Source organism: Chionomys nivalis, chromosome 5 (assembly GCF_950005125.1).
Source record: "Chionomys nivalis chromosome 5, mChiNiv1.1, whole genome shotgun sequence".
Taxonomy (NCBI): domain Eukaryota; kingdom Metazoa; phylum Chordata; class Mammalia; order Rodentia; family Cricetidae; genus Chionomys; species Chionomys nivalis.
In genome coordinates this window covers 114,173,315-114,200,366 of record NC_080090.1, presented here as the reverse complement: position 1 = coordinate 114,200,366, position 27,052 = coordinate 114,173,315, and the positions used below count along the sequence as shown (strand labels likewise).

The 27,052-nt window shown below is 47.0% G+C and overlaps 1 pseudogene; it reads right to left on the bottom strand.

Moving 5' to 3' along the window:
- Window positions 1-377: 377 nt before the first annotated feature.
- On the bottom strand, window positions 378-24,368 carry LOC130874197 (branched-chain-amino-acid aminotransferase, mitochondrial-like; annotated as a pseudogene).
- Between the last annotated feature and the right edge of the window lie 2,684 nt (window positions 24,369-27,052).

Here is a 27,052-nt window from a genome sequence, read left to right as displayed (position 1 = left end):
TCCAGGTGACCATGATGAGATGTTGAAGGAGGTACGGAAGATGGTGGAGGTTCAGGGCCAGGGTCTGCTGGGTTGACTGAGATGGTGGAGTCAAGCCCCTGGTGTGCCTGTTCTTGTAGTAGTAGATATGCCCCCATTATCTCATCATATCTCTTATACTGCAGTGAGCGAAAGATCTTGTTGGCAGCAAACCCATACGAAAGGAGCATGTCTATAATTTTCATATCTGGGTAGGTCTCACTATGGGTGTTTACTTCAGGGTTTTTGACCCATGGATGCTGCAAGATGTCTTCAGTGGAGGGTCTCCTCTCTGGAACAATTGTTAGTATTTGGTGAATTAGATTTTCAAGTTGTCCAGAGATGTGAGCTGGGATGTCTTACTTTCCGTTGATTATCTTCTCCTTGATCTTTTCCAGGGTGCTTCCTCTGAAGGAGTGGTGCCCAGTGGTGATGAAATAGAGGAGCACATCCAGGCTCCACACATCTGCCTTCTTCCCATTGTAGGTTTCACTCAGAATCCGTTCTGGGGCACAGCACTCTTGCAGAACAATGGTAGCAAGGGCTAAGTCTTCCAGCTCTGTCCCACAACATTCTTGCAGCACAAGGGTAGTAGCAAGGGCAAAGTCTCCCAGCTGCACATTTCCCTCTGCATCTAGCAGGATGTTTGGGGGCTGCAGGTTTCGATGTATGATGCCATGGTCATGGCAGCACTTTACGGCTGACACTAGCTGCCCAAATATTTTCTGCGCCTGTTCCTCCTGCAGCCTGCCTTCTTCTTTTACCAGTTGATACAGATTGCCTCCTAGCACATATTCCATAACAAGATGGCAGTATTCTCTGGTTATTAAAACCTGGAAGAGGCAAATGATGTGTGGATGCTGCACTTTTTACAGTACCATTATCTCTTGTATAATGAAGCATAGGCGTTTCTCCATATTGTCGACAACTTTAATTGCAGCGGGCATGGAAGTGAGGCGATGGCATGCCAGTACTACAGGGCCAAATTTACCTTGGCGGATGGTGTGCACCACTTTAAATAGTCTGTTTAGGCCCCCTTCTTGGAGGAGGCAGGCCATGAGACTTGTTGTTCACTGGCCTCCTGTTCAGAAAGGTTGTACAAAAGCTCAGATAACCAGCTCCAATTAAAATATCAGTGAAGGAGTCCCACAGGTCACCGAAATCAGCTCCCTGGTCTGTTGGGACAGAGATGCAGCCCAGGCTACAGCCTTATATACAGGCCACTCATTCTTCCTTCTCAGTGGCTGTTTGTGAAGTCAGAGCAAGAAATGGACCAATAGCAGCAGGCTATAGCCTATAGCAATTGTCTCGATGTTGGGCCACAGGCACCTTTCCCCTACTTATGAAAATGCTACTAGCATCCCCCAGCTTCGGCTTCAGTGGATCAAAGAGACAGACTGATGCTTACTTGTTTAGAGATCAAGTGGTAGTGGCCTTTGTAGCTGCATCCTGAGAACCTCAAACCGTGTCTGGCCTCTTAAGGATGAGGTGCAGTTTGAACAGGTGTTGTACAATGAGACAGAGTCATTAGCAGATTCTGTGAAGGCCATGCTTACAGTCTTTCATTCTTGGGGCCAGGGGAATAAAGGGCATGGGGAGCTCTTGGACACTCTCTATCCTGAACCTGTTAGTCCTGGTCCTGGTCCAGGGGCTTCTGTTGTGGAGGAAGGGGGCACTTTAGGTGTGAATGCTCAGAAAGTAGGAGGTGGCCCTCAGGGGTCTCTTGGGCATGGGGTTGCTTTCTTCTTTAGGAAGCAGTGATGGTTGGAAGAAGAGGACCCTAGGCTGTTATTGTGCCTGTTCAGCTCCTGGCATTCTGGGCAACCACTGTGGTGACTCAGCTCCTTATAGATAGGAGATCTGATTTCTTTCTTGTGATCCTTCTGACCAGTGACCAGGGACTACGAGGACAGCTTCTAGAGCACGGTTGCCCCATCTCATCTGCTTCTCAAGACATCTCAAGTCAACTCTATCTCCAAGACAGGATCTTGCCTCTGAACCATATTTTAATCTCTTGCTGTCTTTGAGACAAACATAAACTAGTTCATAAGGAGTGGTGGGAACTAAGAGACCAAAGTAAAATGTCCACTCTGTCCCAACTCATCTTCGCAATCGTGAGCACACCTCCTCCTCCTGAAGGAAGGGACTAGGGCATTCCATGGTAGTGGGACCAACATTCATGTGCTTGCTGTACCACACCATGACCAACAGCATCTTAGGGAGAAAAGGGTTTATTTAGTTTGTATATTTCAATCGAAGCCCATTACCTAGGAAAGTCAGGGTAAGGACTCAAGCAGGAGCAGAGACAAGAGCCCTGGGGTAAAGTTAGCTTGCTCAGCAGTGATGAAGGAAGTGGTCCACGGACAAGACCACAGAATGAAGTGATGGAGGCAATTTCTTACTGAGTTTCCCCTCCCTTGTGACTCATTTGTGTCAAGTTAGCAGAACCAACCAGTACTCCTGCCCTCTCCATCAGAGACTACTTCCTTCCTGTTCTGCATTCTGAGAAGTGGCAGTGACTCTAAGAAGTTAGCGGCTCCAGGACCAATAAATCTGTGTATTTATTATCCACAGTGTGGATCCACTCCTGGCAGGAGCTGACTCAGCTTGACTATGCAGGTTTTCCAGATCTTCCTTCTGTGTCCTCCCCTACCCTTGTTAAGCCCTCCTGTGTCTTAGCGTGAAGTGATTTTTCTGAATTTTTTTCTTCTCTTTAAGTGCACCTTGGATTCCCAGACCTGAACCTGTTCTGAGAACCCTTTCCCCTGCGGTGTGTGCCCTTGATACCAGCCTCAGCGGGTGACCAGTCTCTCAGAGCCCCACATCCTGTGTCCCAGTCTTGTCTGTGAAGTGAGCATGACAATCGTTGCCACCTTCCAACCTACCTCACAGGGGAGCTGTGGGGACACCATAATCTGAATGTTGTGATGCCTACCCACCGCATCCCTCCGCTGCCCCCTCCCTACCCTGGCACTTCTCCCCTGTGTGCCCCTATCATGCCTCTGGCTTCTGCTTCAGACCCCTCCTCCTCTTCCTCTGCTTCTCTTCCACCAAGGAGCAATCTGACTTCAGCAGAGTCCCCAAGACAGACAGTCACAGCCCCCTGCCTGGCCTGTGTGGGCTTGGGTCCAACCCCCTGGCCCCACTGCCTGGAGTTGCAGCCTCTTGCAGCCCGGCCACCTTCCTGCCATGATCATACCTGTCTCTCCCTGTCCACAGGCAATTGAAGAAAATGGATACAAACTTCATCTGTAAAAATATTTTTCCCCAGAGGCAGGCGGATCTCTGTGAGTTTGAGACCAGCCTGGTTTACAAGAGCTAGTTCCGGGACAGGCTCCAAAACCACAGAGAAACCCTGTCTCGAAAAAACCAAAAAAAAAAAAAAAATGTATTTTTCCCTCCATTTTTGTTCCATTTGGGGGCTACTTTTTTTGGTTTCTATAATTTGGTTTGGTGAGAGAGTCATGGCTGCCCAGGGTGCAGGGGCTCCCCCTCATGCTGAGGCCTTCCCTCTCTCATTCTGTGTGTCTCACATCTTTTTCCTTCCCAAACCGGGATCTTTCATGCTGATCCAGTCTTAGAATATAGTGAGGATTTAACCTCTGCCAAAAAAAAAAGTTTAAAAATTAAATCACAAAGAGCAGAACAAAGCCTATAAAATTATATATATTAATCTCTATCCCCCAGCCTCTGAGCCTACCCTCTGAGGGACATGGCTCACTTTCTCTCTACTGCCCAGGGTCTATTTTTGTGACGCAGGCCGGCATGCTGAGGACACATGGAACCCTGGGCTTGGGAACCAGGGTGTTTTTAAAACAGCTCTGCATTCCATCTGCCTGAATGCTGACCCCTATGCACACCAACAGCTTTGGTGGTGTGTTTTTCCCTTCCAGCCCCCAACCACAGCCTTCATGGCTACAGTTGAGCCCATCGTTGACTTTCATCTCTGGTTGCTTCCTGTAGCTAAAAATGTGACCAGACAACACAGGGTTGGTCCTCCCATGCTAGCACTTCACAGGCTGTGCGGTGCATTTGATTCGGGGGGCCCAGGGTCCCTCAGATGTTTTTTCTCTTTTGTCTTGTCTTTTGTTTTCTTTTGGACCACTTGTAAGTGTAATGGGTTTGCTGAGAGTCCCTGTCAGCTTGCTGTGGGATCCCGGTGGCAGCAGACAGTGAATCCCAGGATGGTATAAGTCCCCAGCAGTGGGCAGCGGCAGCAGCTGGTTCTAGGCAGGGGCTGCACACGAGGCCATGTGGTATGTCTCCATGTGGCGGTGGGGGGCAGGGAAGAGAAAGATGGATAGGCATACCATACAGAGTGGAGTTGGACATTTATTTAGGGATTATGGAAAGGAAGGGAGAAGGGAAGAAAGGGGAGGGGGAGAGAGAGAAGAGAGAACGGGGGAAAGAGGAGAAGTGGGGAGAGAGGCAGAAGCTGCCTTTTCTAGAGAGGGATGGGAAGAGAGAGACTAAGCCTGCAAGAGGGAAGGAAGGCCTACCAGCCTCAGTGGATGGGGGAGGGACTGCTACCTTGCAAACAGAATGTTAATGAAGCCTTTGGTTACATGCTCCCCCAATTTATGTTTATATGAAAGCTTCTGGAAAAATAAATGCAGGTGATTTCAGGATTTGAAGAATCCTTGAAACTCCCTCTCAATACTGTTGTGTCACAACGTTCATGTGATGGTCAGGGATAATTCGTGGGAATCAGGTCTTGTGTGTCTTTATTTTTCCCATGCCTTTATGCTAGTGAGATGTGTTTTTTGTTGGGGCTGGTCCCCAACAATGGTAGGTTTAGGGGGGGAGGCTTCCCAGTGGAGTGACTGACTTTGAGTCACCCATGCTGGCTGCTGTAAGTAACCCTAAAAACTTGGAAGTTCACTGAAGCACACTTGATGAAGTCATCTTTGGTGTGGATGCCCTTTCTGGTTGGGATGGACAGAAATGTCAGAGACAGATGGAATGTGGGAGGAATGTAGCAGTGACTGTAATCTAGGGGAAAACATCCCAGTGAAGAGTTACTTTCTGAAAATGCTTTACGTGAAGAATCACCATGGGAAGCAGTGAGTGTCTTCTGGGATTTGTAAAACTGTTTTTTTTTTCTTTGTGGAGGAGATTACCGCCTTTGTGTGACATTGGCCATAAATGCTTCTGGCGCACCTGAAGCTCTTGAACTATTGAGCACTGCAAATGGTTTTATATTTTTTTAAAAAATGCTGCAAGATCCCCAGCAGCAGTAGGCAGCAGAAATGCTGTAGGTCCCAAATGGTGGTAGTGGGCCATGTGGCAGCAGACAGCTGACCCTGGGAGCAGCCAGTCCCAGAGCGGTGGCCTGAGCGGTGGTGGCAGGTCATGTGGTGGCAGGCAGCAGGCCCTGAGAGCAGCCAGTCCCAGGCAGAGACAGCTGCTGGTCCCCGAGCAGTCCCAGGCAGGGAGACACATGGCGAGTGGGCAGGAGACAGAGACATGGATAGACACGACATGCAGAGTGAAGTTGAATATTTAGGGGGTTATGAAGGGGAAAGGGAGAAGGGGGGCAGAGAGAGAGAAAGAGAGAGAGAGAGAGAGAGAAGGAGAAAGAGACAGAGAAGGGGGAAGCGGAGAAGTAGGGAGAGAGGCAGAAGCCAAGCTGCCTCTCCGAGAGGAAGATGGAAAAGAGAGCAAGCTCAAGCAGGAAGCTGAAGATCAGCCTGCCTCAGTGGTTGAGGGAGGGAGGGGCCATGGCTTGTCTCTTAAAGAGACAGAAAACCATAACAAATGATACACACTAAGGACTGAAGTAGCCGGGGCATGATGCCTTTCTTTGGAGAAGGATATGAATTAGAATAGGGTCCTTGGTATGAGGAACTTGTTTATCCAAAAATCAACTTTGTGCAGTAATTAATTAGTATGCCTTTGTACAGTTGTTCAGTTCAGTCCACCAGAGGCTGGATCTTCCTACTGCCATACAGGCCTAAACATTTCATCTTGGACTGACCTCTTTCTTTGAATGACTCACACAACACAGAGCACCCAACAGAATAGTAAATAGCACTATCTTACTGGGCAGTAGTGGCACATACTTTTCAACTCAACAATCTGGGGGCAAAGGCAGGCGGATCTCAGCAAGTTAGGGGCTAACCTGATCTACACAGAGAGCTCCAGGACAGCCAGGGCTGTTACATAGAGAAACCATGTCTCAACGCCCTCCCCCGCCAAAAATTAGTAGTTATCTGTATACTAAAAAGGGGGCTGGTGAGTTCTCTCAGCAGATAGGTTGCTTGCTATCATGTCTGACTATTTAAGTCCCATACCCAGGGTCTACATAGTAGAAGGCGAGAACTGACTGCCATGAATTATCCCTGACCTCCACATGAACATTGTGACATCAGTACACAACACACAAAAATACACAACACACACTGTGCTCCTGAGGGGATGTCTCGATTGGCTTGGGCTGTGGGCATGTCTGTATGGATTGTCACGTTGATATGGGAAGACCCTGCCTGTAAAGGGGTGGTACCATTGCCTGGGGTTCGGTCCGGGAGCAAATAGAAGAGGATGGAGTTGAAGAGATTGCACAATGGTTAGAGTACTTGCACTTTCACAGGGTCCAGGTTCAAGTCCCAGCATTTACATGATGGCTGACAACCATTCTAACCAGTTCCAGTAGATTCAATGCCCTCTCTCCCCACCGCCTTCCACAGCTGTGGGATTGGGTAGGTGATCAATGGGAAGGGAAAGAGGTGGATGTGGACTCACTAGGTTAGGGCAGGTGAGATAGGAACCTGGGAAGGAACTGGAAATCTCACCTCCTACTCTGAGGACTTTTCTCTTTGGAGTGCAGGGGATAGAGATTTGGGCTCAGTATGTGGGGGCTGTTTCTGGGGGTCACCTAGACCTGTCAGCGTGTCCTCCATATCCATAGCTGCTGCTGGTTCTGGAGGAAGGAAAAAGGTTTGTTCAAGAGAAGAAAGTACAAAGATAGCACCAACAGATGGGCCCCACCCAGAAGGCTCTAAGGTCAGCTGTGTGGAGGTTGTCTTGACTGTTTCTGGCCTTTACAAACTCCATGGACACCATATGGTCCCTGTGTTTATGTGTGTGTACAGGTCAAAAAACTTGTGGGAATTCTTTATCTCCTTCCATTATGTGGATCCCTGGGATTGAACTACAACCATCAGTCTTGGCTCTTACCCACTGAGCCATCTCAGCAGCCCCAGTATTTTTGAAGATTTATTTATTTGTACTCATGTGTATATATGTGAAGGAGCTGTGTGTATGCTAATGTATGTGGCGGCACAAAGGTACATCAGATCCCGTGGAGGTAGAGTGACAGGAGTTTGTGAGCCATCCCGCATGGGTGTTGGAATCTGAGCTCCAGTCCTCTGATAGGGTAATAAATGCTAGGACCCAATGAGCCATGTCCCCAGCCCCATGCTCTCAGATGTATACAAGACCTGCATGTTGCCCCTGGAAACCAATCTGTAGCACCTACATCTCACACTGCTGTCTGTCCTAGCTGGGAACACGGCCCATCTCACTGTTCTATACAGCTTCTTTTTCTTTTAAAGACACAAGTGTGTCAAGGTATTTTCCCTGTCTTTTTCTGCACCCTGGCCCCGTTGGTGTTTTGCCTGCACGTGTCCTCTGAGCACTGGGGAGGCAGAGACAGGCAGATCTCTGGGGCTCACTAGATGTAGAGGCACAAGCATGTCCTCTAGGCACTGAAGAGGCAGAGATAGGCAGATCTCTGGGGCTCACTAGCCTGGAACCTACTTGGTGAATGACAGACCAATATGCAATTTGGTCTGAGAAACAAGGTGCACTGTGCCTGAGGAAGCTGTTCCCTGGCTTCCACATGCACATTCTCCTGCACACACACACACACACACACACACACACACAAAATAATAATAATAATAATAAGAGAGGAAAGAAGAGAGAAAAAAGCCAGGAGATGGGAGAGGGTAGAGGAGAGAGAGAGCACAGAAAACCCCAAGGATAAACTTAACAGCAATTGACTGGAGATGGGCACTAGACATCAACTTTCGGGGTGAAGGGAGCCAGACTTAGCTGTGGCATTTAACAACACGAGCAAGGCTCCACTTGAGAGGAGACATTTAGAACAAGCCAGAGAGTGGCTTTCTGAAACTAGGTCTTTATGACAATAGGGCACTTAGAAAGGAAGTAAGAGGAGCCTGGGACAGACTGTCTGATGGTTAGGCTGCATCTAAGAATATTTCCAGAGAGGGTTAGCTGAGAGGAGGAAGACCACACTGACCTAAGCCACTGCATCGCATGGGCTGGGACCCCAAAATGAATAAAAGAGATAGAAGAGAAAGTCAAAGGACAGATGGGTCTCTAGGAGTTTAAGGGCAGTCTCGTGTACACAGCTAGTTCTAGGACATACACAGCTGTGTAACAGACAGACCTTGTCTCAAGGAGTGGGGAAGGCAGGCAGAGTGCTGGCTCAGAAGTTAAGAGAACTTGCTGCTCTTCTAGAGGATTCAAGTTTGTTTCCCAGCACCCATATCAGGCAACATATAACTGATTGTAACTCTGGTTGCTCTTCTGACCTCCAAGGGCACTCACATACACACGTAAATATATATAGACAGACACTTAAATAAAACATAGCAAATCTTAAAATGTAATAACAGAAGCAAGGCATTCTAGACTTGCTTAAAAGAAGAGTGAGTAAGTTAGAGGGATGCCAGCATTTCCTGACTTTGCTTTTTTAATGTTTATTTTTATTATTTTGAATATGAGTACATGTGTGTATGTGTCTATATGTGAGGATGTGCATGTGAGTAGGGGTATGTGGAGGCCAGGGGCATCAGGTCCCCTGGAGCTGGAGTTCCAGGTAATTGACAGCCACCATGCTAGTGCTGGGAACTGGACCATGGTCCTCTCCACGAGCAGCAGGTGATTTTAACCACTGAGTCATCTCGGCAATCCTGACTCACTGTATCTTGACCCACTGAGATTTGAGAAGTCCCAGCCCCTACTCCTGCCACCATGAACTCTGCCTTACCTGGTACACAGTGAAGAACCATATCCTCAAAACATAAACCAAAATACAACCCACCATAACAAGTTTCTCTTAATTGTTTCTTGTCAGATATTGGTTCACATCAAGAAGAAAGTCAGTAATGCAATGGGTGGGAGTCTGACTCCCAGTCTACAGTTCCTAGGAGGAACTTGGAGTCTGTGGCTTTGGTGCTGTGGGCATGGAGGGCAAGGGTGAGGGTGCACCTGGAGAGACCCCAGGTGCAGTAGGTACTCAAGAGTCTCCCTTAAGGTGCCCAGGTCCTGCTCCAGGCTGCTGTAGGTGTTCTGTCAGGGACCAGCCTAGAAAAAAAATCACCTCTTTCCAGGGTAGGGGCATGGAGATTTAGAAATATAAGTAAGGAATATGAAAACTTGTGAAAAATAATAATAAAGCAGAAAGCATAAGACAGTATTGGGAGGGTGTTCCTGTGAATACTGAAACCACAGGATAGTATTGGGAGGGTGGTCCAGTGAATACTGAAACCATAGGACAGTATTGGGAGGGTGGTCCAGTGAATACTGAAACCATAGGATAGTATTGGGAGGGTGGTCCTGTGAATAATAATAAAGCAGAAACCATAGGATAGTATTGGGAGGGTGGTCCAGTGAATACTGAAACCATAGAATAGTATTGGGAGGGTGGTCCTGTGAATACTGAAACCATAGGACAGTATTGGGAGGGTGTTCCAGTGAATACTGAAACCACAGGATAGTATTGGGAGGGTGTTCCAGTGAATACTGAAACCACAGGATAGTATTGGGAGGGTGTTCCAGTGAATACTGAAACCACAGGATAGTATTGGGAGGGTGTTCCAGTGAATACTGAAACCATAGGATAGTATTGGGAGGGTGTTCCTGTGAATACTGAAATTGCCTGCATTTACTTTTCCGTACACTTTTATACCCAATGAAAAAGGGGAAGAAAGTAACAAAAGACTTCATTAACATGATGTAAAGGACAACTCAAACAGTTAATTGCTTCAACCCTTTGTGACATCAAGTCATTAGCATTTTGTTGTTTAGGCAGTGAAACTGCCCTAGACCAAGTTTCCTGAGGGCAGCCACTCCTCAGGTGACCTCTTATTACAAAAGAAGGAGCAGAAGTACATTTGCATATCTTGATCATCTCTCAGGATGAAATGGATCTGCTTGTATGAGCCATCTTAAAGTCAAAAGAACCAAGTAAAGACACCCCGAGTCAGTAATGTAGCTACACTTGTCAACTGGTGTGGCAGTCCTTCTGTAAATGTGTTGGTTTTATTGGTTAATGAATAAAGAAACTGCCTTGGCCTGTGATAGGGCAGAGTAGAGCTAGGCAGGGAAAACTAAACTGAATGCTGGGAGAAAGAAGGCAGAGTCAAAGAGATGCCATTGAGCTGCCAGAGGAGAAAGACACAAGCAGCCAGCTGGAACCTTGCCAGTAGACCCATAATAAAATATAAAATAATAGAAATGGGTTAATGTAAGAGATAAGAGTAAGCTAGAAATATACACAAGCTAATAGGCCAAGCAGTGTTGCAATTAACACAGTTTCTGGGCAACCAGGAACAAACAAGTGGGCTTCTGTGGTGGCGCAAATGAATGCAGACAGATTATATAGATATATACAGCTTTAATAAGGAAATAGACTTACAGGACCACAGGTTCCCGCGGAGCACAGTGGAGCAAAAGAAGAAAAAAAGGGGCTGCTGGGATCACGCCCGGCAGATTTATCCGTAAACATTAGCCCGAGGCGAACACGCCCCCCAATGGGTGGGGCTATATCCCTACAGGCTTCCTATAACAGTCAACCATTTTGCTCAAATTCCAAACTCTCAATCAGACAAGGTGGCGAGAGGCTCACAATTTTTGGCCTCCACAGTATTGCAAATCTGTTCTTGTTCCTAAAGTCTCCCCAAAAGGGGAGATACAACCATCAGATCATGCTCCAGCTGAGGCTTCCTCTGAGAAGTCTCATTCCAGATGGACTTCAACTCTCATAACCTTCTTTGCCTGAACTACTGGAAACTCAGGTCATATGCCCCATGTGATTGATCCCTGTTGGACATGGACTGATCCTTAAAGCCATGCAGACTAGCAACCTGCAGATAAAATTGGAAGTATCTATTCAGTTCTGTTTTTACATGATGCTCACAAGGATCATATGAAATAAACACTATTTCATTTTTAATATTTTTTTATATATATGAGTGTTTTACCAATATGTATGTGTATGCATCGTGTACTTGGAGGACTGAAGAGGCTGTCAGATCCTCTGGAACTGGAGTTATGGATGGCTATGAGCCAACATGTGGGTGCTGGGAATTGAACCCAGGTTCTCTAAAAGAGAAAAACTACTCTGAAATCCTTGAGCAATCTTTCCAGGACATTTTCTCGAGACAGTCTCACTATGTAACTCTAGCTGTCTTGGAACTCACTTTGTAGACCAGGCAGGCTGACCTTGAACTCACAGAAATCCCCTGTTTCTGCCCGTCAAATACTTTTCTTCTCTTGAAAAATGCCCCCAAGTGTTTAAATAACATTTTTAAGGTCATAGTCACGTTGAGGGAGACTTTGTTCAAAGCCAGAATGTCTGTGTCAGAATCATCTGAGGAGAGCAAGTGAGAAAGCCAGCAGGATAAAGCACTTGGCAGCAAGCCTGAAGACCCGGTCCATCCCTGGCACTGCACAGTGGAAAATGTAAGCCAGCTCCTGGAAGCTGTTCTCTGGCACATGTGCACACAGTTCATTTGAACCGTTTATCTTCATGTGTGCAAATACTCATGCATGTTTGGAAATAAATGGAAAGGATGGCTTATGGGGATTGTTTCTCTATCAGACACGTGGGTTCTGAGAACCAGGTCCTAAGGCTTGGGGGCTGGCGCTCTTACCTGCTGACACATCAAGTCAGCACACCGAGCACATAAAAACACAACAGCAATGATAAGCTGTCCCTTTGGTTTCACTTTGCAGGGTGTGGTGGCACACATCTTTAATTTCAGCAGGAGGAAGGCAGAAGGAATAGAACACTGTGAGTTCCAGGCCAGCCAGGAATCTATAGGGAGACTATTTAAAAAAAAAAAAAAGAAAGATAAAATCAAATTAGATCATCTTATGATTGACGGCCTGAGTTCACATGTATGTATGTATCTGGACAGAAATCTAGCAGAGTCACTGTATCTAAGGCATCCACCAGGATAAAATAGTTGCTTGTTGGAAGTATTTAGACCTTGAAGAAGTCACTGCAGAAACCAGTGATTGTTTTCAGTTCCCTGTAGGGATGTTTTTCTGAGGGAGCTTTATGGCCTTTGCATGACTCTGCTCACAAGACCATCCTGGCAACTTAGGGAGACCCTGTCTCATAAGAAATAAAAAAGAGGACTGGGGAACAGGTCAGGGGGAGAGTGCTAACCTAGTGCTCATCTGGGTTCACAGCACATACACACATCCTCAACTACACTGACTCCACACACACAAGATATTAATAAGTGAATGAGGCTGGCAAAGCTGTTAGAGGCTGCAGGGAGTTAGCTGTAGGTGTTACTCTTAGAGAAATTATCAAGAGGCTGGCTATCTTGAAACAATTAACTGGAAACCAGACTATTCATGTTTGGTGTAGAGTATTGTGGACTACTATACCCACAAGGCATAGGAGCAATGCAACAAAAATAATCCTGAGGCGTGATGGTACATGAAATACAGTAACCTTTGATTTGGGGGGGTGGGGGGGAGCCAGTTGCATTGTAAACTATAATTCCCATGATGCCTGAGTGACTCGATCACTGGCCTGGAAAGAGAGTTCTGAAGCCTGATGGGAAATGTAATCCGCTCTCTCCTTGCGCCTAGTTCTAGGTTCTTGTCTCTAGGGCTGGGGACTCCTCACTGGCCGTCCTCCACCAGGTTTGGAGGGGGTCGGGAGAAAGTCTGTCTTTGGGGTCCCCGATCAGAGGAGATCGGACATCGATGCAACTCAAGGGAGTGTGAGATTGGGAAGGAAATGATATGTCTCCTGCTGAGAGAGGGGGTTCACCCTGCTGGAGCAGAACGAGGTCCAGGAAGGCTCAGAGGGGAGGGCGGGCGAGAGCGGGACAAGAACAGCCTAGGAGAGGAAAGAATTAGGGAACTGAGGTAGTCTGAGCCTCTGCTTCCAGTCCACCTGAGTACCCAGCAAGGACACCTGACTTCTTTGGTTACGCTGCCCCTCTGTGCTGGACAAATTGTGAGGGAGTTCCCTTTGGGAACATCTGCACCTACTTTGCAGAGGATCAAGCTGCCACTAAGGTTTCTCCACGCTTCATCCTTCCTTTAAGCCACGCCTCCAACTTGCTTGCCCTTTCCTTAGACCATCAACCTGCCCCTATCCTGTCCAAGTACTCCCTTCAACTCCTCCTTCCCTTATGTCACGCCCTGATAATGATAGGGATCCTCCCTAAGCCCGCAAAGAATTCCTACTTATTGTGGGCTCCTGGTCCTCCTACTCCGTGTGTCTGCCGCGATTTCGGCAGAGCCGAGCTACCTCTAGTGATTCCGATATGTGCCTCTCTCCTCTTCTGCCCAGCTCTGGGGAGCTCCTGGAGCCTTCCCAGGGCTGGGGACGTGCAGGTGACCTAGGTAGTCCACTAGCAAATGGGCACACAGAGTGACATCGCTCTTACTCCTAAAGCCACCGGGTCTATTGATGTAGGACCCAGTGTCCTGAGGTCTAGAAATTCGGCAAGCTGGTAAAGTGCCTGAGACAGTCTGACATTTGAGAAAAAAATAAAAATTGGAGGGTGAGGTGATGTTGTCTTGAAGCAGTAACTTTATAGCCTGGGATGGTCTTGAATTCTTTGTGATTATTCAGCTTTCTTCTCCTGAGAAGTGTTGGGAACACATTTTTTTAACATCTGGCCATCGTGGGTGAGGAGGAATAGAACCCTTTTCTAGATGGGGGGTGGGGGAATCAACCCTGGGAAGTCAGAGGCTGGTGTATCTGAGTTCCAGGCCAACCAGGATTATACAGTGAGACCCTGTCTCCAAATCCAAAACTAACCAAACAGCAAGGCATGGCTCTGCATGCCAATACTCAGGGAAACTGGAGAGCTGAGAGAGTTAGATCCTAAGGGCTTATGGGCCAGCCAGCCTAACTAATACAGCAAGCTTCTGGCTCAGTGAGACCCTGTTTCAAGGCAACAAGATAAACAACGAAATAAAAGTACACCTGATGTCCTGCTCTGGCCTCCAACTGCATTGACACAGGCAAATGCACTTGTACACTCGCATGCATGTAACACACACACACTTTTAGGGCTGGAGAGGACACTTGGTACTAGACAGCTTGCTTAAATTATGAAACCCTGGCTTCAGTCCCCAGTAAATAAGCAGGAGCTGGAGAGGCAGCCTAGCAGTTAAGAGTGCTTGCTGCTCCTTCAGGGGACCCAAGTTCAGCTCTTAGCACCTACAGTGGGCAGCTCACAATCTCCTGTAACTACTTTAGTTCTAGAGGGATCCAACACCTCTGGCCTCTGCCAGCACCCAAACTCATGAGCACATACACACCCACAGAAACAAAGAACCAAACAAAAACTCACACGGGGCTGGTGGTGTGGCTTAGTTGGTAGAGTGCCTGCCTAGTGGTATATGCAAGAATTTCCCCAGGGCAAGTCCCCACAGCCCTGGGTGTAGTGGGCTTGGTGTGACCAGACCCGAGGAAAGATAGATTGGGGGGGGGGGGGGCAGAGACCCAGAGAGAGGCAAGCACGATGAGGGGGAGGGGGGAGTAAAGGGACTGTGGTGGCCAATAGGTATGTGTTGGGATGATGGATTCCTGTAGCTGAAAACTGGGTGCCTCTTTGACTGATAGCACATCTGGCTCTAAGCTTGGCCACTTTTCCAGCCTTGAAACAGGGTTTCTCCTGCAGCCCTAGCTGTACTGGTACTCACTCTATAGTCCAAGCTGGTCTCAAACTCAGAGATCTGCCTGCCTCTGTCTCCCGAGTGCTGGGATTAAAGGTGTGCATCACCACCACTCAGCTTAAGCTTGGCTACTTTTAAACCGTACCTTAGAAAAGTCACACCTCCGCTAAGACCTGACTTCCCACCCACCCCTTGAGGTTTGAGAAATTTCTGGAAGGATTGGTTGAGGCAACACACCACAGAGGTTTCTTGTACAGGAACTTGGTATGAATGTTCAAAGCCTGAGATGTAGAAAGTTCCCAATCATGTGCTGTTCCTTCTGCACAAACCCGCAACAGCCTTGTCAAAATTGTGTGGGTTTCCTTTTCTCAAGCAGTCCATGCTGGCTTTGAATTTGCTCTGTAGCTGAAAGGTCCTCCTGCCTCTGCCTCCTTAGCACTGAGATTATAGGCCTGTCTACTTATTTATTTACTAATCCATTACACAATTCCTGTCCACCCTGATCATCTTCTTGATATCTTTTGCTTTGGTTTAGATTTTTGGCAAACTATACCCAAATTCCCAAATATTGTTTATAAATGTTTACATTTAAAGGGAGATATGCTATAGAGATTTGCATTTGTATGGATCTTGGTTTATTGATACAAATTTAAGGCCAATTTTGTTATATATATATATATATATATATATATATATATATATTCCTGCTCTTGAGAGCACATTGTTTGTGCAGCTCATTTAAAAATTTAATATATGATTAATAAATACAGTTTAGTAGATACTTATACTAGTAAAACTTTTAGTCATGTTAGTTAGGTTTTCTCGATATATAGAGATATATTTCAGTTAGATAAATAATATTTAAACCTTTCAAAGACCTAGGGAATATGGTATTTAAAATGTTTTAAAAACTTAAGACTCTTCTTGACAATGAGATACATCTGCTCCAGTCAGCACTAATCTACTTCAAGAGAATGATGGGTATCAAAGAGGCTCCTTATGGAGTTGGTTAGACATTTGGGCAAGAAACTGCTCTTGTCTGCTACTTGATGTTATGCTGCATGAACTGGACACGCAGGACCCACAGAAAAATGACTGCTGAACTTGCATGAAGGTGAGATGGTCTTTCGGGCTTCCTACTTCATAAAAGAACAAAAAGAGTCTACAGGACAGAGAAGAAAGTGACTGACAAACTACCAATATAGGCGGAACTGTCTTTAAAATTTCCTGCTTCATGGAAAAGTCTGCCGAATACTATGGGCCTATAGGCTGATGATGGATGCCCAAATGGTACAGAAGAACTTTGGGTGACTGTCCACGCAGCGAGATGTCTCTATCAATCCTAGAGTTTTGGAAGTTGCTTACAATGCACTTCCTATTAACCTAGGTAATATTATATTTTTCTAAAGTCTTTGACGGAGTTAAAAAATAGTTATAATTATAGTTTTCCTTATTTATGACAAAAGATAAAGTAGATATAAATATTGTAACTGCAATTCTTGCCTGATACCTGTTTTGTTATTTGTAATTTTACTATGTTAAAGTTAAAACCTTCCTTTTATTTGAACAAAAAAGGGGAAATGGTGTGGGAAGTTTGAAATGTGTGAGACCCTAAAAACAAAAACAGGGGCTAGAAAGGAGCTCAGTAGGCAAGAGCATTTGACGTTTAAGCTTGAGAACCTGCGTTAGAGTCCCTGCACCCATGTGAAAAGCCCAGCATGGCTGTACATGTGTGTCCCAGTTCCCTGGACAGTCAGCCAGAATGATGATCCTGCAGTTCCACGAGACACCCTGTCTTAAGTGAACATGGCTGACAATGATAGAGGCAGACACCTCATTTCCTGCTCTGGCCCCTGTACGAAAAATGCACATAAGACCCTCACACTCCTGCAAAAGAGCACACAGCAAATGTACCATTGCATTCCTGCAGGAGTGCACAATGAAGCACACACCTGCACACTCATGTGCATGGAACATACACACATATGTTTCCATCTGGAGTCAATTCTGACTTAAAGAAGTCATTTTAACTCAAGCTTACCTGCTGTGACTGCATCCTTGAGGACCGTGGAAAGTTCTGATTAAGACCATGAGAAAGAATATCTTGCCTATGAGAATGACCACATTATCTATTAAGATTTGGGCTGGCATGTGGCATATCCAGTTAGAGTTAGAAGCTACTTGCTGTTAGCTGAATTCTTGTGAGAGATAATACATCTGCTTGCACTTCCTCCCAAGGACAGTGCAGGGAGCTAGTGAGCTGACTGTGCCTGCTCTTTGTTCTGCCTTCACCGCCCTCCCGGGTATCCTCTGCTATTCCTGTTGGAGCAGATTCGGGTACTACACACACAAACACACACACACACCCTCTGCTTTCCTGTCGGAGCAGACTATGGTACACACACACACACACACATCCTCTGTTATTCCTGTCAGAGTGGACTCTGGCACACACACACACACACACACACACTACCCCAAAGCCCTCAAAATGAATTCTATTTCACTGTTTTAGATATTTCACATTTTTTGTTTGTTTGAGACAAGGTGTCTACATAGCCCTGCGTGTGTTGGAACTCACTATGCAGAAGAGGATGGCTTCAAACTCACAGATTCACCTGCCTCTGCCTCTTTTTAAAAGCTGGGGCTCAAATTCTGTCTCACTGCACTCAGTTTACAGAACTTTTCCTGATTATTACATCTGCCGTGGACATTTTCCCTATTAGCTGCTTTATATTTTAATATACGACTTTTGATCTGACACCTGTATATTAAAAATATACACTTTTAGTTCTCTCTGGTGTATATTTGAGTGTGTGTGTGTGTGTGTGTGTGTGTGTGGAGAGAGAGAGAGAGAGAATCAGTTCTCTCTTCTCCCATGTGGGTCTCATGGCTCAAATTTAGGTCCTCAGCCTTGGCAGCAATGGCAGAACTTGGCAGCTTCAGTCACATGGTTCTGGATTTAGAGTTAAGGGCAGAAGAAAGGATTTATGGAATAAAACTGCTGAGGCCAGGTATATGTCAGTGTGTCCCTGGATGGAGGCCCAGAGAGGCCATTGTGTGAAGCTGTGAAGGAGAAGTCTGGATCGCCTTAGGGACCTCAAAATGTTGGAGATGCCAGAGTCATGGCATACTTGCCGAGGAGAGCTGCTAACAGGGAGTGGAACTAGCCCAAGAGAAAGAAGTGTGTTGCATTCAACAAGGATGAGCAGAGATGGAGATCGGAACAGTACTCTGACATCAGACATAGACATGCAGTTTGGATTTTTCCTATCTATCTGGTTTGGGGTCTTACTTTGGTTCAGTATTTCCTGACTATTCTCCCTTCACTACATTTTGGAATGGTAATGAATATCCTGTAGCATTATATGTTGGAAGTATGTGACCTGTTTTTTGCTTTTGATTTTATGGGGGATTATAGTTAAGAGATCGTATGAGCCTCAGAAATGACTTTGAACTTTGGACTTTTAAACATTTTGAGACTTTGATAGACTCTGGGGGCTTTTTAAGTTGGACTAAATGCATTTTGCGTTATGATATTGTTACAAGTTTGTGGGGACCAGGGAGTGGAATGTGGAGGTTTGAATGTGGTTGACCCCATAACCTCGGAGTGAGAGGCATTATTAGGAGGTGTGGCCTTGTTGGAGTGGGTAGTATTTGGTTGGAACCAGTTCACTCTTGCTTCATCTGGGAACTCCCATTCTTCTCTCTCAAACCCTGTCCTCTCAGAATCTCCAACAAAGAAAGGGTACCAAAAGGCCCAGTTCAGCATTCTTGTCCCCTGAGGGGACTCCTCCCCTGAAGTTGCCAGCAGCCCAAGACCCCACCAAAAGCAGTCAGTTTTGACCATAGTTGGGCACAAACCCTACTTGTGGCAGACAGCCATCATCTCTCAGCCTGAGCTCCCTGCTTTAGTTAAGGTGTGTCCTGCCCCAATCTCTGGGACTGGAGAGCTCACCAGGAGTTTGCTTTTGCTCAAATAAACCTGTTCTTTTGTTCTTTTACCTTTTCAGTTCAGCTTGGTCTGGTTTACTGCACTGGCGGAGAAACCTATTATTGCGACACAGAAAACCTATTAGGTATGGCTTTCCTCTAACAGGTGTGGCACTGTGGAGCAGACTTTGAGGTGCCCCATGAGCAGGCTATCCCCCAAACCTGGAAGATGGAGGGACTCCCAGCTACCACTCCAGCACCTTGTCTGCCCACAGGCTGCTGTGCTCCCTGCCATGATGATAATTGACTAAGCCTCTGAACTGTAAGCGAGTTACCCTAATTAAATGTTTTACTTTATAAGAGTTGACGTGGTCACGGTGTCTCTTTACAGCAATAGAAACCCATATAAGATAATCATACCTACAGATACGGCTTTTGATGTCAGATGGGAGCAGATGAAGGCAAGGAGGACAAAGAGGAAGCTAGGACAGAGACAGGCAGAGGACCAGGCTGGGAGATCAGGCCGAGGGGAACACAAGAAGAAACAGAGCAGTCAAGGACTTCAGGAACAGGACTGGAGTGCCAAAGTCCTGCAAGAAGGGAAAATCGTGACAGATCTGGTGTGGCTACTCTCAAGTTGTGCAGAATAATCCTGTAAGTGGGATTCGATGCTAAAGTACAGAAGGAACCCTCAGGTCAGAGACCCCTGATAATGAAATGTGCTGAACCCTCAGGATCCCAGGTGGTGCTGTTAACCTGACAATGTCTTGTTCTTTGACATTTTATTTCAAATTGCAGCAAGGACAGAAAGGAGGGGAAAAGCATCATGGGGAGTACCGGGGATCCGGCCTGGTAACTGAGATAAGAGAATATGTCAAGTTCCCCCTGAGGAGCAGCGGAGGGCTGAGCCCTGAAACCCAACACTTGAGGCGGGGTTCACATTGTCTGGGTCCCGCCCTTAAGGCTTTGGAGTATAGCGGTGGCATCCCAGCTATCTGCCCAGACCTTTTTCTATGGCACTTCTCCTGTGTCTCTGGATTGGATGCTATAGATCCGCCGATCCGATCGTGAGAGCACAGCCGGCAGCATCACACAGGAAACATCCTATTGTGGGCCCTGGCTCCTTACTGCAGGACAACGGAGTTGGGGCATTGAGGCAGTTGCACTACAACTCCCAGCAGGCTCCGGAATGTCGCAACCCACAGCTCACAGAGCTGAGCCCCAGTTCCTTATAGGAAATGTAGTCCTAGATCCGGAGGCTCGCCCACAAGTCCATAGGGACAGCAAGTCAGGGAGTTGCAAAGCCTTGAAGACACTTGGGAAAAGGCTTTTTCAGCTAAATGTGTAGTGCTAGGCGCCAACATGGGGCCAAAATACCCAGTCACCTCAGGTCCAGCTCATCGGGAAATGAGCACAGAGGGCCGCTGGAAGCTTCCTTGGCTCACAAGAATGGGTATGCTCCAGAGACTTTTGGCAGGAAGCCTTCCAGGTCAGGGGAGGGAAAAGGAGGAAGGCTTACCACATCAAAGGGACAGCCCATGGCCCTAGGGAGTCGTTGGAGGCTCATTTTTGTGGCCAATGGCCCAGAGGTTCTCTCATCAGGACCCAGACCCGCAGAGACTCCTGAAGCACAGAAAGTTCCCGTGCTTCTGCCCACAGATATTCATTATCAGAGTTGCTACTCCTGAGCTCACCGGAATAGCCTTCAGCTCGTTCTGGAAGCGCAGGATGAGCTCTGGCCTGTTCTCCATGATGGGTATGTGGAGTTGCTGAGGAAAAGGAGGGGTGAGGATGGGGCCCTCTCCCTTTCTCTCCCGTCAACCCCAGCAGCTCCGGCTCACCTTGCCTTCGTACAGGATTTGATGCACTGGGCAGATCTGACAAACGGTGCCTGAGCCAAAGACTTCCCGCATGCGGCCCTGCTCCAGCGCCTGCTTCAGTTGCTTCATGGTGATCTTGTGCTTGGCCACCCGGAACTCACCCTGCGGAACAAAGGGACAGAAACACTGCAGTCCCCAGACTCCTGCCCTGCAGCCGACAACCGTCACTCTCTCCCTAAGGCTGCTGGGAAAGACAGGTGTAAGCATGGGATAGGGAAGAGGGGACATGGCAGTGGGCCCAACTTCCACCACAGCTCCACAGCTCAGCGCTATGGTCCCAAGATGCAAGTGCCACCCATGTCCTATCCAAGTCCTAGCCAGGTCCAGCAGGCTTAGACGCACCACTCCAGGCATGATGAGGCCACACAGTACGGGGGTTGCCAGCTCCAGTACTAAGTCAGGGATGACAGATGGATGTCACTGCCTCCCACCCTTAAATGACCTCCGCTTTCTCTTAGAATCAACCTGCCCAGGACCCGGAGACCGTATACCCCAGTAGAAATTAGTCAGAGCATCCTACAGGGTGTTGGTTGGGTCATGGGTAGACTCACCCCCATCCTCGTGAGTCCAGTAGATAAAGATGTTCATGGTGCCCACCTCCGTGAGCTGGTAGTCCGGTCCATACAGCCAGAGGACTTGCTCATAGCCCTTCTTCTGGGCTTCTTTGTTGTAGGCCTACAGTGGCCCCATAATTCCTAGAGGGCAGCCTGGTCAGACTGGGCAAAGGCCCTCCATACTCCCCATAACACAGCCAAGGAAGAGTCTCTTTCCCCAGCCTACAACCCTCCTGGGAGGGCTCCCACACCTCCAAGACAGAATTCTGAACTTAACAGTTGGGGTTAAGTTTAGGGCCCTGCTTCTTCAGGCCCTCCTTTCTCTACCCCTAAGTACTAAGATTACAGGCATAGTGATGCCAGTGGTTGGCTTACTTTTTTACTTTTTTACTTTTGTGTATTTTGAGACAGGGTTTCTCTGTGCAGCCTTGGCTGTCCTGGAACTCACTCTGCAGACCAGGCTGCCTCTGCCTCTGGATCACCAGGATTAAAGGCTGTCACCACACCCAGCTGGTTTGGGGGTCAGGGTCTCTGGTAGCAGCAGAACTTGGCCTCCAAAACACGATGTAGCTGGAGCTAGTCTTGAATACCTGATCCTCTTGTCCCCACCTCCCAAGTGCTGGGGTTACAGCTGTGCACCCCCACACTGGTTTTCATCCTATTTTGACCTGCAGTGTGTCACCCACACCAGGCTTCCCCTCTTACTCACTCTCATGTTGCCCAAAGACTCCCACTGCTTCGGGACAGGATCCCAAGTCATGTTCTGAGCCTTGTGTAAAAACTGGTCTTGTCTGCCTCTCTTGGGCCAACCATGATCCTATCCCGCCAGCCCATGTATGAGGGTCCAGAGTTAGAAAATGATTGGGTAGTGGGGTTTGAACTTAAGACCGCCTACGTGCCTGATAAATACTCTATTGCTGAACTCTACCCACAAGCCCTCTCTGGGGGAACCTAGGCAGGGGCTCTGCTCCCGATCCTTGCCCACTAGCTTCCTTTTAGAGTCCTCCTGCCTCAGCTGATTGAGGAGCGATGACTATATAGCTTACATTTATGGCCATTTGCCTCTGTGCCTGGCTTCTCTTACCACCTCAATAGCCAAGAAACCACAAATAAAATGTCACCTCTTATCTGGAGCTTCCACACAATGCTGTGAACCCTGCGTTAGAGCTCCCATAGATCTGGACACTAGAGTTTCCAGCAGCCCTCAGGGGGTGGCACTAGCTGCAGCCCTCAGAGGGTGGCACTGGCTTGACCTCATCCGTGTCACTAGATGCAGCCCACGCGGGACCTGACACCTGGAAGACTCATGTGTTCTGAGAGGACCTGAGTAGCCTCCCTGTATGATCATACTTCCTTGTTTCAATATGTCAGTAGTCTGCACCTGGCCTGCCCTCAGGAGGCTCAGGCACCTCCTCATAGTATCCTGTGCCAAGGCCTTCAGCAATACAGAATGGTGGGCCCAGAGGGTCAGAACAGGAACTGAGGTTTGGTAGCCCCTGTGTGACTTGGTTTCCATCTGGAGTCAATTCTGCCTTATAAGTCATTGGAGTTCAAGTTTGCCTGCTCTGCTTTTTCCAAGGACCTTGAGGGCTGTGAGAGACTTCTGATTTAGCCCACGGAAAAGAACATTTTGCTCGTGAGCAAAGAACACTCTATCTAGTAGAAAGAATATTGTGGACACCCAACCTCAGGAACATCAAGATAGGAAGTAAGGCTGCTTCTGACCAGCAAGCACGTGTTGGAGGGGAGGCTGCTCATTCAAGGACCGGAATGGTCTTGTGGTTAGATACTGACTGACCGTCTGTGCTGAGCTTTGTCCTGCCTTTGCATATAAGAAAGTTCTGAAATAAACTCTGGGCCATTTGGCTGTTTTGACACGACCAAACAGACCTCCCAATTCTATCCTCTGTCTTCTGTCTCAGTTTCTTTCATCTGACATTCCTTTGGCCTTGAAGCTCCCCTTCCAGGTACCCTAGCAGACTTTGTAGGAGCTCAAGGAACGTAGGGAGCTTTTCATGGAGACTCAGCGCAGCACACGTTACCAGGGAACAGAAGAGCCCGGAGTAAAATTGCTTTCTAGAGGCTTCCAGGAGCTTGGGCTCGGTCTTCCAGCGACCCTCCCATCTCGGAGCTCATTTGAAGGCACTCAGGCTTCTTTTGCCATTAGTGTCAGACACCATTTTAAACAAAGAGCACAAAGAAAGCCCAGGGCCCAGCCACAGCGTCAGCGGCAATAGCTCTCCAACCCAGAACCAGGCCCAGCCCCAAATAAGAAGCATTCGGAGTAAGATGGCTTATGCTTCTGCAGCACCTGCCCCACCCCCAACGTCGGAGCCCAACTACTTGCGGATGTGGGGAACTACTTACCCTCCCCCCCCACACACACACAACTTGTAGTCGCCGACCCAACCCATCCGGGCTCAGATGAACACGAGGTCAGCCAGGAGGAAGACATGGGTCATGGAGTCTCCAGGGAAGTAGGAGCCAACAGGGCAAAGAATGACATACAGAAGGGCCTGTGTGACCAGTCTGATTCCCAGTGAGGACTATGATAGGCATAGGGACAGCGTCAGATCAAGGGGTCCGAACTCCAGCCTCCTCCTCCCTTAGACTTGGAGCTCTAGGCCCAGCCTCTTCCCTCAGAACCTGGGGTCCAGACTCAGCCTTTGTATTCCTCTGATGCAGATGCAGATATGAAGGGCCACACACTAGCAGCTCCCACAGCAATGCCCACCTCATTCCCGATCAGCACAGGCCGCACATAGAGGCAGCTTCCATGGCCGTCAAGAACCCAGTCTTTGTCCACTTCAATGAGCGGGCAGATACACTCCAACATCTCCCGTTTGTCAAAGTCCTGGGTGGATCCGGTAGGAATCAGGGATCCAGATTCGCTCAACCACCCTCTCCCTTCACTCCTTCTAGGGCTGAACTGGCCACTCACTGGCAAGCAGAGGCGCCTTGCAGAATGTAGCAACCTCTCCATGTTGAACCATGGCCAGAAGAGGCCTACCTGCTGGTCCCTGCCTTTGTATGCTTCGAAGCCTTCAAAGAGCTGCGGGGACAGGCAGGGGAGCATTGCTCAGGGCTGTGTCCCACAGCATCAAGATAGCAAGAGACACATCTGTACAGATGGAGACAGAGAAGGGCAGAGGGACAGAGACACAGGCGTGGAGACTTTAGAAAGCACGGGGCAAGGCAGCTGTGGCGTTCCAGCCTATTAATCCAGCTATGCAGGCAGAGCACCGTCACGTTAAGGCAGCTTTGAGGGAAGCCTAGCGCACAGAGTAAGATGGTGTCTCAGAATCACCCCATACAAGGAAAACAAAGCTCATCTAATATACAAAGTTCTCCTACACAGTTCAGTAGTTCAGAGCTCCAGCTGCTCTTCCAAAGGAACCAGGTTCAATTTCCAGTCCCTAAGTGGTGACTCACAATGTGTAACTCAGTACCAAGGGATCAGGTGCCCTCTTCTGGCGTCTGCAGGGACTGCATGCACAGCGATACACAGACACAAAAACTCAAACACACAAAATCAAAATAAAAAAGCCAGGAGGGAGGTGATGGTGCACGCCTTTAATCTCAGCACCTTGGAGGCAGAGGCGAGCAGATCTCTGTGAGTTTGAAGCCAGCCTGGTCAACAAAGAGAGTTCTAGGACAACCAGGTCTGTATAGAGAAACCCTGTCTTGAAAACAAAAACCAACAAGATAACAGAACCAAAACCAAACCAAACAAACAAACAAAAAAGAAAGACCCTGCCTCAAAACCAAGAGGGAGAACAATTGAGAAAAGACACTTTGTCAATCCCTAGCACACACAGGGGAAAAAAGTCATTCTGAGAACTTAAAAAAGCTCTTCCGCTATTGGAAGAACTCTTGCAGTTGGGCGAGGCTTCTTTCTGGGCAAAAGGCTTGGGCAGTGAGGGTGGAAACTGCTACAAGATCTACAGAGAATAGTTTAGTAACGCTGTTCAAAATGGGCGCACCTGCCCTTTGACTCACTAGACCTAGAAGTCGGGCAGAGACACCCTTGCCTTCAGAGGAAGTGCCATGGGCACCTGGCTGGTACTGCAACATGCCTCATCCTGTCTCAGGGCTGGAAAGAAGAAGCCAGATGTCCAACAACAGGGGCCTCCCTGAGGAGGCCTCTGTCGGTCGGAAACGATGCTGCAGCAGCCAAGATGGGCAAGGCTCTGGAAGGAGTGTCATGGGAAAATCAGGTGGCTAGTCTTTCAACTCCAGCTTAGGGTCTTGTTCAATAGTCCTGGCTAGCCTCAATATCACTGGCACCCGCGTACCTCAACTTCCTGAGTGCTGGAATTATATTACTTCTCACAGGGCCTGAGGGCATCTCACTATACCCAGGCTGGTTCTAACCCTATTCAGACTCCTCCAAGGCTCCTCATCTCTGTAGCCCTGTAAATTTAGAAAAGCTATTGCCTTCCATTTTTATATATTGATCACTGTATCTGTTCTCATGTGTAGCATCTATGCAATCCAAAAAAGCATTCAACTCTGTTTCAGCTGAATGTGTGTTTTAACATTATTACTACTCACTGTGCTCATTTCTTTTTCTAACTCTCCATGATAACCTGACTTTTTCAAGAACAGTGACTAGGATTTATACATTTTCAAGAAATTTCACTCTGCCTTTATTATTCACAAATGTACATTTTTGTAAATCTTAGCCATTCAATTATTTGTTAAACCAAATGAGCCAATTGTCATTCAGTTGCTTTGTTAGAAATCCTTACTGACAAAGTTTTATTTGAACTAAACTGACTTGTATGTATACTGTTATACTGTTTCTCCAGAATACTCGATCAAATTACTATGTATTTTTGTTTTATTTTTGGTAAGAAATATTAATATTTGCATGAACTAGCTTTAACAAATATGACTTTAGAGCATTTTTGTCTTTGAAGTTCTTTATCTATGAAAAGTTTGAAACAGTAGTCATATAATTCAAGCCAAAAGATCTGAATCACTTTACTAAATTAAATCTTAACATAATTTTTATTCAATTAGCTTCCAACTAATTTATAAAACTGTCGAATATAACTTCAAAACTTATGAGTTCTGTTTAATTTTTAAAAGGAAAATAATGTGTAAATATATATACATATATATATATCTTTAAGCACTTTTGTTGATTATTTGATTTGTTTCTAATTGATTTGATTGACCAATCCATTTTAATTTTTCTTAGAGGTTTGTGATAGCAATGGATGTAATTCAAACAACTATTCAGTAATATAAAAGGTTATGAAATACTTTTAGATTATAGATCAATAAACATTTTATATCAAGGTGTAAATCTGTTTTAAAAGGGATCAGGGAACTTTTGCAGGTTTAGTAACATGAACCACCTTAAGGACCCTTCATTAAAATATGGCCACTCATTCTGGCAGTGATGATACACTTATGAGGCAAAGAAAGGTAGATCTCTGAGTTTGAGGCCACCTTTTCAACAAAGGGAGTTCCAGGATGACAAAATTCACACAGAGAAACCCTGTCTTGGAATACACACACACACACACAAAGAGGCACACACACACATATCCACTCTGGCTTCCTCAACCATTAATGATGCAAAGCACTTGTATGTCTTTACTCACTAAAAAAAATACCTTATTTGACTAACTTCTGTCAGCTTTATATAAATTCTGGACAGCCTAAAATAGAGTCTACCTACCTATATATAAGATGACAACATAGGCCTTGTGTGTGCCCAAGACCATGCCTGAGTTATTAATCAGGTCA